Below are 17,644 nucleotides of genomic sequence, written 5' to 3' on the forward strand. Positions count from 1 at the left end.
AGGAAAGTGCATCGCAAGCATCTCATCCCAGCCTCTTCTGCTTAGGTTGGCAAGCAGGCAGAGGCACTGTTAATGCCAGAAACTTTATAAGGGGCCCTCAGACTTTCTAAAACTAACCCCCTGATTCAGAAACGTACTTTAGCATGCAAGGAGACAACAGCACTAGTATTATACCTAAATTTGAGGACTTGTTTAACAACCTTATTGGATCAGGACCTAGATCTTTTAATATCCTGTTTCTTAGTGCTCTTAGATAGCTGGAAGGAATGAATTTATAGTGGAATTAGATGCAGAGGATCACATCCTGGATGCAGTGCAGTTAATGGCAGGTAGTACTGCCAAGCAAATCCTGTAGATTTAATAATGTCATCAAATATTTTCTTTGCACTGTTCCCATAAGATAATAAATACGATAATCTAAAGAAGGTTTTCTCCTTTGAGGTTGGGTTTGTTAATTTTTTTTTCTGGTTGTTTGGTAGTTTTTGAGTTTTGGGTTTTTTTCTAGACTAAAGAGACAGTAGGGAAGAAAAAACCACAATAACACTGGAGATGGGATTTCATGAGGCTGACCAGGTTTAGGGATGAAGGTATGGAGTATGTACATCAGCTAATTTCTGTGCTAATGACAGTATGCACTAGCAATACAGAAAGACCCTATGGCGGTTCACACAGACAGGAGGTTCCCTATAGAATGCATTATGGCACAGTGAGAACCCTTCACATGACAACCCTGTCTGATCCTTTCTCCTTGTTTGTGGACCATATGCAGGATGAGAGAGGCAAGTCAGCGTTAGGGAACAGTTTGATCCTGATTTGCTATAGAAATAGCAATAAGCACCTGCAAAATACCCATTTAAGATCTACTCATACTAAAAAACCACTCAAAGCAAACACCCAGAGGTTAAAGTTTCATCAGTAAACAGTCAGCAGAAAACCAAGGATTTCTTCAGTAGTTCTACCCTCCTCTTAGTAGCCTTTTAATATATAGCTACATCAAGAGTGAAGAAAATCATCGTTCTATTCAGAATAGAGTTGCTGGCAAAATCCTTGGTAAAGACACAGTTACAGATCATTTTCAGGTACAGCTGGTTGTGCTCAGACAGCTGGTATCAATCGTACTAACAACTTTTTTGTTGGTGTAAAATCCAGTGCCATGTAGGAAACAAGTGTGTAATCCCAGCAATACAGCTGTCTTCACAAACTCTTTTATTTGCAAACACGTAAACTAATCCCCAAGTGATACTCACTGCTTCTCAGGCCTGGATCTCTGTTTCCATATTTAGCAAGGTACATGTAAACCCCACTTAAGTCTGATGCTCCCGTCCTAGAAACTTCATAGCTGCCGCCTTCTACGGTACATGGCTGTAAACTCACCCTGGATGACTATATCAGTTAATTTTAGCAATATTTTTGTCCTTCTTCTTGAGAAGTGGGATACTCATTGGTCAGTCTGAGGTTATTCAGCAGAAAAAGAAGAGGAACTATTCAATTTGCACTGCCGATTATACAAACTTGTGTTTCTTGAGCAAGTGTTAAAGGCCAAAATAAACCCATGAGAAGACAATTCCAGGGTCTCCAAAAGGATCTGCAGGGTCCTACAGGGGTGCACGTGCAGGAAGATGGTTTCATGTCCTGCAGAGTATGCAATGTACCCCTGAGCACAATCCTGCTTGTGCCTCACACAAGGTATTTTATTGCTTTGCCTCATTTTTTCCCACAGCTGTAAACATGGATGATAGTTCTTCACTAACACCTCTGGGAGCCAAGCAAACAAAATCTTACTCTTTATAAGTCTTAAATTATTACTGAGAATCTGTGGAAAGAGATGATCTATCTTTATTTCACATAGATGCTCGCTAAGACTCTGTAAGCCTTCTGAGCTGGGGAGCAAATCTGAGGGAGCTGACGGAGTATCCCAACAATTTCTGTTCCAGAAACACTGATTTGTTTTCTGCAGAACTTGAACATCAGGGGATGCAGTTCTACACCTCCACAAAGGGTAAGATCGAAACCACACAAGCATAGCTGATAGCCCTTTGCATGGGGAAGGGGAATGCAGGAATCAAACCTAACCCTGCCTGCTTCAGGGACTTGATTCCGACCTTAGCACACCTCACATCAGAGCCCCAACTGCCAGCCTGTGGGTTGCTCTGGGCTGATATAATTCCAGCTGCAATTAATTTGCTTAATATGAATAAATAACACTCATTAGAAGATGTGACTTATATCCTTGGTCTTCCATATCCCAAATGAGTGCTCCAATCATCAGATTTGTCTGCTTGGTTTGTGTTTTTCACTTTGAAAGAAAGTGAAGGAGAAAGAAAACTTTTTATAGGAAGGGAAAACTATTTCCCATCATCATCTCAAGCATCTTGATTCAAATTTATGGTGTCTGCTCCAAACACAACTCCTTTTATGTAAGTCACTCTTATCTGAACACTTACTTACTTTTGATATTTAGTCACATGCTTGCTTTGTCCCTGTACCAAATTTCACTCTGCAATCTAGCCAAAGAGAAGAGCAAAATGTTGGAGTAAAGAGCAGAAATTCCTCCAATTGGTTGTAAAATAATAAAAACCCAAATCTGGATAATAAAAGAAGCTTATAGTGACCAGAAAATCAGCTGGCAGTTAGACAGATTTTTCCCAAGGCTTCCAAGTACAAGGCATCAGTGAGCGCACATCACAATGTTCAGTACGTTTAGCCCAAAGTAGCTAGCCAAAATGTTTTAACTATCTATGAAAAAAACCAGCGTGGCATACCAGATAGCTACTAAGAATGTGAATTTCATGGGAATTTATCAGGGAAAGGACATAAAAATGAGGATTAAAGTACATCTGAAGGCTCATGGAAGATACCGAAATAAAAAAAAAATTACAAAAACACGGGGTTTGTACTGTGTCTCATTTACAATGTCTGATACAGCCTTTGCACTTGTTCAGCTTTTTTTTATGTTCCTAAAACTACTAGCAGGTTTTGACTACAGTTCTCTAAATGGTTTGAAACCAGAGTCATAGTATGTGTGCATAACTAAAGTGAACATAGTATGTGTGCATAACTAAGGTGAACCTCCTGTTGTCCCCCCAGTGATGGGATCGTATGTACACAATGACAAGTTGACCTCTTCTAGGTGTGAGCCTTTACCTCCGATGGTAAAGATGTTCTGCTTTTAACTATCAGTTCAAGCCCTATATATGTCACAATGAGCAAAGCCATTTCATGTAGTATCAATTCATCCACTGCTGATTAATTGCAAAGGGAAGTGAGTGAAATTCATTGGCAACGTGTTAGTGCAAAATTTGTGATAATGAAATATCATCCTCACTTGATTTTACACCGCACTAATCTCACATAAAAATAAGATCTTTGTTGCTCAAAGTTTATCAGTTCCTGTTGGTTTTCTTTTCCCCTTTCCATTAAGTCCCATATTGTAGTGACAGCCTGTGGAGTTGCAAGTAAATTCATTACCTGTGTGATTTCATTGGGACATTATGTGATATTTATATTGTGATAACTGATAGATCTGCACTGTGGTAACTTCTGTACCTTTACAAAGGTAGGCAGATATAGAGTTGCTAAGCTAAATCCAAGTAGTTATGCATATAAGTAATTCCATTGAGCTCAATAGGACTGTTTGTGTGTGAGACTACTCAAGTGCATAACTAGCTATGGGATTAGTCTAGTAGCTCCCACTAGAAATGAAAAAACAGAAGAAACCAAAGACTTCAGCAGCCAAGACATATTTTTTCCATATACATCAGCGTGGCAACTCCTAGCTGACATGTGATAGTGATTCCAGTTTCTGAGATACAGCACAAAGCACCCTGAGAGCCATGGAAGCCCGCTGCACTTCAGGATCATTAGCACCACTTCTCCTGTGGGCATAACAGACACCATTTTAAAACACAACCCAAGTCTAGCACAGTCTAATCCTGCTCCTGTTGATAGCTTCTATGTGTTACCATAATAGAAATAAATAATAATAGCAACAACATGTGAAGAGAAAGCTGATTAAAGCTTACACAACAGCGACACTGTAAATGCATATGACACTAAATGTCAAAATGATACAGAGGCTTTAACTATACCATCAATAAGAAAAGCAACCTGAGAGTGGTGATGTCAGGGAGGTACAAATGCTCCTTTTAGACTGCGTGTGTGGATGTCAATACCATGAGAGATGAGTCTGAAATAGCTAGCACTCCCTTGGGAGATGCTACATTAAAGGGAGCTGCCATATTTCAGGTCACATGCTAACATTCCCTGGCAAACGTGCTAACTTACTGTTTCTCCCCTTCAAAAATATGACCAGAGATTAATCGCCACTAATAAAAATGAATATAACTCTGTAAAGGATGATGCTGGGTGCCCAAGCATAATTACAGTTGTCTGCATACAGTGGTATGACAGGTGAGGGATTCACCCCTTGGTGGAAAGCTTGCTCAAAGCAGCACAAAGTGTTTTCTTCCTCCCTGCGTCCTTACCCCCGCCCCAAAGCCTCAGTGGCTTGCTGAAGTGAGGGCTAATTGCAGCAGGCTCTGCACACCCGCCGCTATGGTCGTGCATGGCATCCTGTCACCAATCCTGTCCTGTTAAACACACAAGGAGGACACATTGGAAGCGCTGCTTCACTCCCAAATGGCTGGTTTTCCCTCTAGGAATGATTAGTGGATCGCTGTGCTCTGGGTCAATAGAGCTACCCAGTATTTAGTGCAGCAGCACAAGTTGGACAAGGATGAAGCAAACACACAGGCTTGAAAATGTAGCAGATATATAAAAGGACTTCCAAGGAAGGGATGACATTTATCAAGTGACTTATCCCAACACCAGAGAGTCAAAAGAGCTCTTCCAGTCCTTTTCCATCACTGCACAAATATGCTATTAATATGAAAACAGCATCTTCTATCACAGCAGCACCAGACTCTGTAGTCTTAAGGCCTATGTTTATTTTTTCCTCATTAGCGTAAGCCTGCAGGTGTCTCTTTTTATAGCCAGTGACCAGTCCTGTATTCTAGGTGTGCAAAGTCAGTGGGACATTCATAAACATTCTGCAGAAGGCACAGCTGAAAAAAATCAAGTTGTTGATTTTCTTAGCCTAAGGACTCAGGACCACATTTGGTGGTTGGTGATCTTCAATTAATCCACACTACAAAAGAACTTACCGCAAATTTTCTAAAGCACAGAATTTAGCTTATAGTCAATAATCAATATCCCAAATTCAGTCTGAAATGTTTAAATGAGATACTGGCCTTTGAAAAATGAAAACGGGAAATACAAGTAATGTATTAAATCTAGGAGGACATAGTTTAAGGCAGATTATTTTAGAATTTATTTTGAAATTAGGGCTAGGCTCTCCCCTTTAATATGACTACACTGCTGTAGAACGACTTTGTGAATACCAATTAAAGGTGAAATGCAGCCTGAACTCTGGGTGGATTTTTTTTGGTCGAATTCAGTTTTGGAATCTGACTGGATTTTAAATGGCTGGCCCAGCTAACGTAAAGCAGGCAAAGAAACAGCAAAAGCTAAAACATGCCTGGATGCATTGAATAAAAAAATGAACATAATCAATTACTAGCTTTTTGTTCCCTTCACTTAGCCCTATAGAAAAATTATAGTCCCTATATTGAACTGGTCTACTCACTGTACAAACATGATTCATTTTGGAAACAGAAGCCAAGCCTGCGATGGACTTTGGAAACAAGGTCCTTGAAGGGGGAATCCCCTTACAATGACAGTTTACACCACCTTGTGTTTGGCTCTGAGCAGCGCCGAGTCCCTCACACGCTGGCACTGCAGGCAATACCAATACTCTTCTAAAGGCATGAGCCAGTATATTGAAAAATCACTTGCTGATCTGCTCAATTCTAAACTAAAACCTGTTTATCTTACAAGCCTGTTTACCCTTGGAATTTCTAACACATGTTTATGGACAATGGCTGTCCTCAAAATAACCCAGATTTTTAGAAATTCCCTTCAAAAATGTTCTTACAAATGCTTAGAGACCTTAGAGAGCTCCCAGAATGAGGAAACCTCATCCATACAGATACACTAGTGGGTACAGGCAGGTGAGGCCACACTGCTCAAACTGCAGCTGGTTTTCTTCCTGCAACATGTCCTTCAATCTACTGTGGAACAACATGTCCTGCTCAGGTCTCCTCTTCAGAGAGGTCCTATAACTGTCAAAGCAACAAATAGATTGGATTTCTGTAAATAAATACCTTCTTGAGGGATAATGAAATGAGCAATAGATTCTAATAAATAATCCTTCTCCAAATATAATTTTGATTAGCTGAACTGTGTCACAGGCAGTTAGCTGGTAGCATTGGAAACACCCAAGGTCAGGTTGGACGGGGCTCTAAACAACCTGATCTAGTTGAAGGTCCCTGCTCATTGCAGGGTGCTTGGACTAGTGACTTTAAAGGTCCCGTCCAACCCAAATTGTTCTATGGTTCTACAACTGATCAGTTTCCACTGTAAGATGCTTTGTTCAGCCCCTGACAACTTCTGTTATGCAGAATTTACCATCTCCAGTTTCAGCTTCAGGCTCACTCAGTCTGTTGGTTTGAGGAATAGAGGTAAGGGGATTTTAGCTTAAATCAGTAAGCTTTTGCTTGTTAAAGTACATTTTTATATCTTTTTCACTGACAAGCTGGGACACCTTCCATGTACAGAGCAATAGGTTGAAATCTGGCAAAGCACTGTCCCACACCCAGGGGTATGCTCATGTGTCCCCAGTGAAAATCCACCTGTACTTGATCAGACTATGAAAAATGCAATTTGCAGACACTCAGTGCCACCTCTGGATAATTCATTACCTACATTCCTTAAAGATTTCATCTGTATTAAAAGCAATCTGCAATTAAAGGCTTCAGGGGCTTAGCAGGACTTCTCCTACAATTGTTCCTAGTAGCAGCCATGGGCCACTGGCTGTTTAATCTCCATGTAGTAAGTGGTCCACAGAGAGGGTGACAGCCTTCTACTCTTAGTCCATTACCCACATGTCAGAGGTTTGTTGTGGTCCATGCTGATGAACTGTCTGTACATCAGCCTGATGACACTCTTGAAGGGATTTTTCATATTCTCCATTTGGTTTTAAGGAAAAACAAACAAACCAGGGAACATCACATAAAAATAAGGCATTTAACTTACAAAGCTGGTGTCGCAAAAATAAGAAAATGTCAGATTAAAGGTTGGAAGTGCAGCAGTAATTCAGTACTTGAGCCTATGAATTATGATATTTTCTTTAATTATGTGAGCACAGGCTACCATTTACGTGCCCTGGCATTTTCTGTCTTCTGAGCTTGTAGCTTTGCAGCCTTAAGGTTCCTAAACATGGGCTTCTGTGCAACGGTGTATGCACTAGCATTTTTATCTCCAATGCCAGACTTTCAGTCACAGCACACAAAACTATAATGAAGAAAATGCCAGTTTCAATGTTTACATCTCTAACACTGCCCAGAGAATGTACTTTGCACATGTAAATATGCATTTGTAAAACTATCCACTCAAGTGGCAAAAACCTGAGGTTAATCTGAGGCTGGCAGGACTTGCAGTCAATCTCATTTTCCAAGTTTCTATAAACTCTTCACCAGATAGAAAGGAAAAGATGGGAAGGGAACATCAGCTGATTTTTCCAAAAATGGATAGATTATTACTCACAGGAGGAAATTAATCTAATTTTGTGTGTGTGTGTGTGTGTTTGTTTGTTTTCTTAGAGACAGAACAGGTTTTCATCCTTCAAGAAAGATTGTACTGATTGTCTCTGAAGTTCATTGTCTGAATCAGATAAGAAACATGTGGCTGATTTAGGTCATGATTTAATCTCAGATGATGATCTCATTAGTCATTGACTCTCCAACATGTGGTACCTAATTCAATCACAGCACTTTAGAGACCCTGCAGTTTATTTATATCCTCTTAGGAAACATTTTCTATCCAAAGTAATCCTTGTTAAAAGAACATTCCTACAGTATTCTGTAGAGTGCTCAGAACACTTGCCTAGTTGTACAATTTTATTTGGGATAAATGAAAATACAATCAAAGTCAAAGAAAAGTTGAGTATTTGGATGTCAGCCTCGTCAAATCCTGTAATGAACTCAATATATTTTGGAAGCAGCAAAATGGGAGAAACAACTTCTACTCCTGACAGATATCAAAGTGTTGCGTTTTCAGAATTTCCATCACGAGCTATTTTGACAGAGGCTTCAAAAGAAGTGAAAATTAGAACACAAAAAAAAATCCAAGAATATTTCCTATTTCTTTTTGTAGAAATTAATGCTCAGTTTAATGAGCCTTTACCTCTACTGACATTCTAGATGTTACAAGGAGCTTAAAATCATGAAACGCTTCATAAGGGAGCGACAACATTCTATACAACACTGGCAGCTTGTCTTCTCATTATAATTTTTTTAGAGAAGATGCTGCATTCTTTAAAATGTTTTTTTTTAGTGTCATATTAATGGGAGGCAAAGTCTGTTCTTTAATTAGAATTTTACTGTGGCGAATTAAAAAAAACATGGGCAGAGTATCAAGAGTCTAATAAAACTAAATGAAGACACTATCTTTTCTCTGTATGAAACCCAGCAGTCTTTGCTCTGGCAAAACTTCCATCAATACTTCATTATTATTGTCTAGGACAGGATTGTAATAATAAGATCTGCAAGTAACTTACTTCCAAATTCTGTCTTCCAACTGGGTAAAACATTCTCTCTCAATGTCTCTAATGGACTTTAGATGTTTTCATTGACTATATCATGAAATTTTCTGTAATGCCTTTGCACAGAAGTACTATGTATAGGTAAAGTACTAAATATATGCCTAAAAGGACCGCCTAAAAGACTGCAGTGCAGGTATAGAGGAAGACATCCAGCGTCCTTCAACAAACAAGTGTTGGAGAGGCTACCAGTGGGGCTCTGGAGTGGTGACAGCAACATCGCTCTAAGGAGATTCAAAGAAAATTACACAGAAATAGAGAGAGGTCTTTCCCACTGGAGATTAGGAGCTGTTGATACAACATCTGTGCCTGGTGTGAAACAGTTCAGAGGCTTATAACAAGCTATGTGCAATTACCTACATACAGCTACTTGCTATTCTAAATAGTGCATGGTCTTTAGCTGAGTGCTTAGCAAGGCATAGTTGTGGAAACAGAAAAAACCCTCTTCCCCTTCTCAGTTCATTAATGCCAGTTGACTTTGATATAGTTTAGAGCAGATCCCTAGGGCCAGTTCGGCAACTGCAGTAGGCTAGCCATGCTGGATGCCCTTCAGTCACATCCTCATCAAGTTCCCTGCACCTGGGCAGGAGAATGTTGCTCATCACCTGAGGAATCTACCATGCTGAAAGTAACCTGATCTAAGCACCAACATCCACCTTCTGTGACTGTGGAGTGGTGTTAACTGCATAGGATTGAGTGGGATCAACCCCGTCTGGCAAAGCTCTCAGGGAGATGTGCTCAGCTCTTTATTTTTCACAGCACATAAACTGAGCATCGGAAGGTCACCCTGCTGATGTTTTGCCAGATATGCAATACACCTTTAGTTGCAGTTAAAGCAGTGCTTAAAGAAGAAAAGCTTCTTGTCACTAAAATAGCAAGCATTATTGAGCATGTTCCTTCTCTTTCTCATTCACACGCAGGGATGTATGCACCCCTTCACCTTCGACTGCGTAGGTCAGCATGCAAATTGACGTGAGCGAGAAGATTGCCTGATCACTGGATAAAATGGTACTATCAAGATAAGCATATGGAAGAAATGCTACAGCTAGCTAGCCAGCTTCAGGTTATACCATAAAGATTCACCTTCAAGGGGGTGTATAAGCACATCCCTCATGCATAACATAACACACAGTACTGACTCATCAGTCATTTTTAAGGTAGTCAATAAGCTATTTATTTTATTGCATTGATATTGAAACCCAAAGTAAACACTGGGATTGTGGTACTTGCTTTTATTTCTACCAGTATAGCTGTAGAGTAAAAAGAACTGCTTCTTCCCCTTTGCCACAGACCCACCCTAATGTCTACTACCTATGCACTGCTTCTGAGCCAAGTAACATCGGCTTTAAGGATGTTCTGCTCCAGTAACTGAATCTAGGCACAATCCTATCTTCTCTAGCACGAATTCTGTTACCTCAGGACTTCAGGAGAGAATGAGAGCAGCGGAAGGATTGCTGGCCTTTGAAATAGGGGTGTCTTTTATATCTAGAACAGTTCAAAGGCTTACAAAACGCTATGTACAGGTATCCACTCAAGCTACTTGCTGTTCTCTTTTCTTCTAGACATACTTGATTCATCACATGGCTCTTTAATGTTATCTAATGCCTTCAAGATATCTTAGAAACAGAGGTATCTTTCCCTTATAAACCATTAATAGTAATGCCCTTTTCAGGCACATAAAAATAAACATTTTTTTAAAAAAGTCTTGCCCTGTGTAACCCAGTGAAAACTAGAATGTTCACTCATCAAAACCACACTGCAAGATTCAGCACGGTCTCTGCAAAACCTTTCTTATATTTACCAACGGAAAATAACAAGTCTGAAACTGTTGGGGAAAAAAAAAAAAGTAAAAATACTGAAATGCTAGAACATTAGACCCTATTTTCATGTTGCTCAGGCACTGGGATGTAGGATGTTCCGTTAATAAAGAGATAATCAGAGGGGTAGATGAATACTGCATGGCTTAAATACCATGAGTTAAAGTATGGATGACTTGAAGCAGGTAGTGGATGGCAGAGGATACATAGCCCAGCACCAAGACAGTTTTATCTAGTACAATCCCAGTGTCCCTAAAGCAGCTCCTGGGACTGCAACACTGCTGCAGCTCTTCTGCACCACTTCTTTAGGATGCTGATGCTGAGAAAGCAAAGCAGCCACAGGTTTCTAACCTGAGCAACCTGATCCAGCAGTTTACACTCACATCACAGACAGCCACAAAATGCACAAGCCCCAAGTACTGAGCAGAAAATAAAAGACACCACCACTGTCTCCCTGTGGCTTCCTCTACATGTTGGTAAGGCTTTGGTTTCATTCTGGAGAGCTAGGCAGGAAAATAAAGTCTCATCTCATAAATTCTTGAGATTGGATGTCTAAACCTTGCTATTTTATTTTGACTTCCAAACATGTTCAAATGTTGTTTGCAGAAGCATAAATTAATGCCAATTTCTAAACCAGAAGTTGCTCTAAAACGGGAAATGAAACTTTTTGTTATGATGTTAAAAACAGACAATTCTTAAACTGTTTTACATTTTGAAAAACAGGATGATCAAAACTGTTCATCCTCACAATCAGTTATGGGTTTGCTGAACTGAAATGTTTTGACAAAATCACAACCATATGGAAGCCAGTACTCAGAACAGTTTCACCCATTGTGGATTACTGCATTAAGCAATCAAATGTCAGGCAGGCAGAAAATTAAATCGTCACTCCACATGTTTTCTCCTCATTGTTTACAAACAATGTGTTAGTGCCTCTGGCATTATCAGTGGGTCAGCTTCAAAGAAACCAGGAAAATTTACACAGCAGCTCAAGTTCCCGGCTCTGCTGTGTCAGTTCTTGGAGGTTCAGTCTCACTTTCAGCAGTCCGAGAAACTGCCTATGTGAAACAGATTTCTCTCTGGATTAATTTAATTTCTCTTTTTTTTAGTGACAACTGTCACTGAAAAGTGAAAAGCAAAATAGACATACGTGACTTCCTGGCTGGGTGGCAGCAGGGAAGTGAATGGGATTTTGCTGGAAGAGAACACAGCATCTGTGCATTAAGGTTTTTAAATGCTAGTTTCCCTATAAGGTTCAGATCTCTATATTTTCCTAGTGGCAGCCGAGCTATATTATAAAAAGCCACAGGGAAAAAGAGAGGTTTTCAGATGAAACCATCATCAAAACTGTCCACTGACCATGCTGTACGATGCCCATCACAAGTGTTTTGGACTCAAATCTAGTGCCCCTTACAGCCAGGGAATTTCTTTCTGTTGACTGTGATAGTCTTTGATAGGGGCTGGCCATTGTGGGTTAAGTTAATGCCATCTGGAAAATGACATTGACACCACTACTTGTATGTTTCCTTTGCTAAGCAAGGTTCTCTGCTTACCACTTAACATCTGAACAGAGCAAACAAGTGCACACTCCCACCAAATATTAAATAATCAATGAGAAGAAAATGACATGACCCCAAAGTAGACTGTTTGCCTTGCCAATAAACAGGAACCACCCAGGGAAATGTTGACTGCTGCCTGATGCTTGTATAGATGGTGATTGTGTAGTAGATGGTGATTTAGGAATGCTGCTGACACACATACACAAATCTGATGACACAGGAAATTAGCATCCGTTTGTCTCCCCCCACCCCCTTCGGAAGAATTTACTAAATATAGCTCACCCTTTAAATATTTAAGGATATCTTCAGAATGTTGTTGTTTTTGAAAGGGTTCTTTCCTGACTGGATTTTCCTCATCAGGCTTAGTAATCAAGTTGTTTTATTTGAATGGATAATTATTAGTTGAATAATTAATTATTCAGAGTACATTACTAAATAAAATTCAAAGTATGCTGGTATAATAAAAAAATGACAATATGCAACAATTTGGATTCTAAATTGTGCAATAAGATCAAAATGTGTAGGTTTTTTGCACATTTAACAGAATTGCCTCGATCATCAAAGTCTCATACAAACACTGACTAATTCTTATGGTCCTTTTATGAGCTAGAAAATACATTTTAAAACCATTTCATAGAAGGGAAACTGAGACAGTCAAATTACATTAAACTACAAAGCTACCCAGAAAGTAAGTGGTAGCACTGAGACAGAACAGCTCCAAGTTCTGAAGTCTAAATTTATGCTATAAATAATTTACAGTACATTTCTTCACTACATTTATAGGTCTGTGCTGAATTAAACATATGAAAAATGATACTTTATTTATACAGAAATTAATTTGTAAAGTGTTTTTCTGTCTTTCATCAATAATAGTGTTTAAAAAGTGTAAACTTGATACAAACATGCACTGGTATGCAAACTGAAGTGGCATGTGGCTTGGTGCAGACTTGAATGTCCTGGGGAAGGTACCCAGCCACGAATGCCCACTACCACCCGACCAACATGGTTTCAGCTACTTCTAGCTCAGCAAGTGACACCAAGTGACACTCGGGCCACATCTACGCAGCATGTGGCAATGTGACAGCGGCATGCACAGGCCTATTGAGCTGGCTGTAATCCAGCTCTGACAGGCAAGGAGAGCAGTGAAGCTTCAGCAGTGTCGTCTTTATCGTGGGCTAAGTAAGAATCACCTACATACCTGTGCTGACAACTTCACCCGTAAAAGCCCTTGCTACCCGTGGCTTCACTACTGCTGGTAATTGAAAAGGCTGGCTAGAAATAACAAGGCTGCCTACTTCAATCACCCCTCTGACTGCAAAGTTGATGCAACCCTAATAAATGCTTATTCAGCATAATGAGATTCCAATTAGAGATGGCTAAAACAGTAATCATGTCTTCATTTTCTCTAACTGCAATTGTCCAGACTTCCAGTCAAAACAAGACAGAGGCTGGATGCACAGAGAAAAGGGGCACCTCTTGATCCAAGGCTTTCCCAGCTGTATCAAGCTTACTGGCTTGCACCAGAAAACCACAGAAGAAAAACTGAAGAAAATCTTAGTCTTTCATTTACACAAACTATATACAGCAATTCAATAAAAAGGCTCCACTTTACATGATTCTCTCTCCTGGTTTTACAGGTCCCAGCTCTACCATTCTCTTTAAGGGAAGGCAGGATTATCCGTCCACAGTTTGTTTCTCTGTATTTTCTTCCATCACCATTATCACTATCACTTATATTGTTTTTTAAAGACCTGGGCTGATCTCCTTACTCACTTGGGCTCTAACAAAACAAAAACCAAGATAAGTTACACAATATGTGCTGCAAGATTTTCCACAGACTGTGCTGGGAGCTGGTACGTTTTGTTTCCCCATTGATTGCCAGGGTTGCAGAATTGGAATTTTTGCAAGGCAAGGGTTCTGAAGGCAGTAAAACTACACATACAGAGACTGTTGGAGCTTCTTCACATACTTGTTAATTAAAATCATTAAATGTAAAAAGAATTAAATTCATATTGTACCAGAAGGACTTGTCCTTATAGAGACCTTGTACCTAGCAAAGTTTAAATGCTTTATTGTTCTGTAACTCACATATATGCAGACTCCTCTATTTGGCACATCCTTAATTTCTGTCAAACTAAAAGAATTCTAACATTTTCTGTCAGTGAGCTGGTGTAAATCTTCAAGAAAGCTTAAAAAAGCCTCTACCGTTGACTCATTTCACTCATTCCTAGGCAGATCTGAAAGAAGGAAGACTTGAAAGCAACATTATGAGCCCAAGAATTATCCTTGGCTCTTGAAAGGCATACAGAAAATTAAATTGGGGGATCAGTATAGTAAGGTAGTAGAAATTATTGGGTCTGCACTTAAAAGATTAAGAAGGTGACTTCCCACTGAGACTTGAGAACACAGGTGCACATAATTTTTAAAATCTGCATTTTTAACCTTTTAAATTTGCTAGCAAAGCAAGGAAGTTGTTGAGGAACTGCAGTAAACATAGCAATTCAATCAGCTTCTTTCAGACTATATCTCACAACTTTCTGATTCTTTAACCCAACAGGTCAGTCAGTAGTGGAAAGACTCTCTGGCAGCTAGTAATACAGCAGCTAAACTGAGCTGAAAGCAATACAGGAACACTTTTTCAGCAACTGGATAACAAAATCTCCTAATTTGCTGCGATGCTGGCTCTGGCCACCAATGCTTATGGTTGTTGTTGAAACCAGTGTCCTGTTCTCTGCTCTTCCTCCTAGGAATTGCAAGAGCACCTGTGTAAAAGAGCTAAAGCCAACTTTTTAATAGCAGTCTGGAAAAGGATTCAACTTTTAAAAGTTTGGTATCAGTTTCTGTACATTTTTTAAATACAGGGTTCTACAATCAACAATTAGTGGGTGATAACACTATTTTTTTTAAGTTCCTAAAGCATGTCAGAGGTGAACACAGATTTCAAAGTGTTTGCTTTGCGTACTCCAGCCAAGAGACTTCAGGCTAACTCTGAGACCTATGGACTCTTAAAACAATTATAACCTCATAATGCAAATACCTTGAATTTCATTAAAAATCAAAACACCACTTGACTGCCAAGCAACAACGAGCACATTTTATGCATAAGCTAACTAATTCCATCTTCCAAGCCTCTGAAAAAACAGTAATTGTAGCTCGTCATAGCTCAACCTAGAAAGATAACCTTGCAATTGATTTCTGCCTGCCCTGCAATTACAGGCGAACCATTGTGATGTCTGTTTACATCTCACTTACTGCAACAGGACCCAGTTGTGGAGTAGGGCTACCATGCCGACAGCCGTTCTATACACATAACAAATATTACAACAAAGACTTATAAAGTAAATAGGCTAGTTAATACCCTGATCTACAGCCCACTGAAATGAAAGCAAAAGACACTACTTGTCTTCCAAAGGTAGCCCTATAACCCAATTGATCTTCAGATTTGTTCTGGCAACAGACCATCTAGCTGCCATGTACAAAATATTGCCAGGCTGAATCTTAGTAAAAAAAAATTGAAAATGTCGATCCAAGTCCTTGTTTACTCAAGTCTCAAATATTGTAACTTTTTCTTTGTGGGAGGTCTTTATTACGTCCCATCCAGAGCACAGCTCACCCTGAGCGTAGCTGCCAGCAGTCCTCCTCACAGGTTCTGACTGCTTGAGTACATCCACCTTATTTTACACTATTTACACTAGTGCTGTAGAATTCTTTATTGATGCCAAGGTTTTACAGCTTAATTTTAAGGCGCTCAACAGTTGTGCTCAAATATATCTGAAAGATCCTCCATGCTATCCATATGTTCTCAATTGCCAGTGAGGTCAAAACTGGCAGCTTGCTCAGCCCGCCTCAGATACAGCCATAAGTCTTTGGAATTAGGGCTTTTAACAACTCTGCTTTCCCTGATTCTTCTGCAAACCACTCAATCTGTCTTGGCATTAAAACTAAAGATATTTTTATTTGTTGTTACTTTTGACTGGGCTTGGAAATGTACTTCAATGACATACTGTTATTGTAAAACACCTTAAAAACAGTTTTAAGTCTAGAAAAACTACAGGAATTTGGTCATATTAATCTTTTTCACTAGCATATCTGGCAACAATACTTTGATAACCAGCAATGATCTAAATAATAACAGCAGTTAACTCTACAAACCAGTTAACTTCAAAACCAAGGAATGCTTAGTACTATTTTCCTATCAGCATTTCACCACCCCATAAAAGAATAAAACACTTCCTGTTTTACAAATGACCTTAGCCAAATATAATTTATAGCAATCATAATAAAATAGCTGAGGGCTTTCCCCCCCCAAAATATTTTAAGCTGGACATAGCGGAGCAGTTAAGATTTTTATTAGGTTTTGATCTTGCATTTTGTGAAGATTGGAGGAATTATTTTTTACTGAGATGGATTTCCCAGGTTATCAACTACTTACCGCACAGTAACGTAGGGACAGGTATTCCTGAGAAAAATAAGGAGATTAAAAAGATAATAATAAAGGTGCTAGAGCTTACACAAATGATGTCCATTACAATTCACGGTGGGGTAATGAAAAGCCATTGTGTAACACTTGGAAAGTATGCTGTGACATTAAGAACTACTGCAGTGCCTGATGGCAGGAAACAATAGCAAAGCTTTTCTCAGGGGAATACTTGCACACTCCATTCTTAAATCTCCCTGGTGTGCACACATTTTTGAGAAAAGCTCAAAGCCATTCATCTTGTATAGCTGGTCCTAAAAGTCTGCCATTCATAAGTCAGCATCTATAAAAAAAATAATAAATGCCTGAGATAGCCCAAAAATAAGCAAAGACAAGGTTTACATTTGTATGCACAGCCTGGTTAAGGACTATTTACAGGGTAATTGCCATAGATCCCTTTCTTACACATTCGTCTACCTGTAAGGTTTTCCACACAAAAGATTTTGTCTTATAAGTGACCAACTCTTTTTAGTAATCAAAGCATCACGAGTTTGATAACTAGTTTACCACCAGCTTTTAGCAGAAGTACATTATACAGCACCACCAGTTACCAGTCATACATCTACCTTAAGCAGTCATACTTTTTGCCTTCAGATCTTTCATAGGTGTGAAAGGTCAGAGAACATATTCGACTGTAGGCTGAGCAAACCACCGGAGTATGTAGACCCAAAGTATTCCCGCACTTTGATGCTGCTCTCCTCTACTGAATGTGTGCAAGCAGAACAGGAGGAAGAAAACACAGGATGGAAAGTATTAGACAGAGATAAGAAAATCCCTAAGACAAGGAGGAAAGAAGGAGAAAGTGTATGTAATGAGAAGAAAAATGAGGGAAATAAGTCAAAAGAAAGAAAAGAAAAACCACACAAAATCCAGAAACAAGAGAAAAATAAACAGCTGAAAAGAAAGAAGACATACATGCCTGCTGTCCTTACAAACAGTGTCCCACATAATATGTCCCTGAAAATAATGAAGGTCATCAACATATTATAGGAAGTAGCCAGCAATGAGTAGCCCATTACAACCACCACAGAAATGATCAATTTGTTTATCTTTGTTAACTGAAAACAGAAAACAA

The 17,644-nt window shown here is 39.4% G+C and overlaps 1 protein-coding gene across 3 annotated transcripts in view; it reads right to left on the minus strand.

Moving 5' to 3' along the window:
- The window catches only part of MEGF11 (multiple EGF like domains 11), a 288,710-nt gene that overhangs the window by 107,323 nt on the left and 163,743 nt on the right, over nt 1–17,644 (minus strand). The gene's annotated exons all lie outside the window — the stretch shown is intronic.

Source organism: Falco biarmicus, chromosome 7 (genome assembly GCF_023638135.1).
Source record: "Falco biarmicus isolate bFalBia1 chromosome 7, bFalBia1.pri, whole genome shotgun sequence".
NCBI lineage: Eukaryota > Metazoa > Chordata > Aves > Falconiformes > Falconidae > Falco > Falco biarmicus.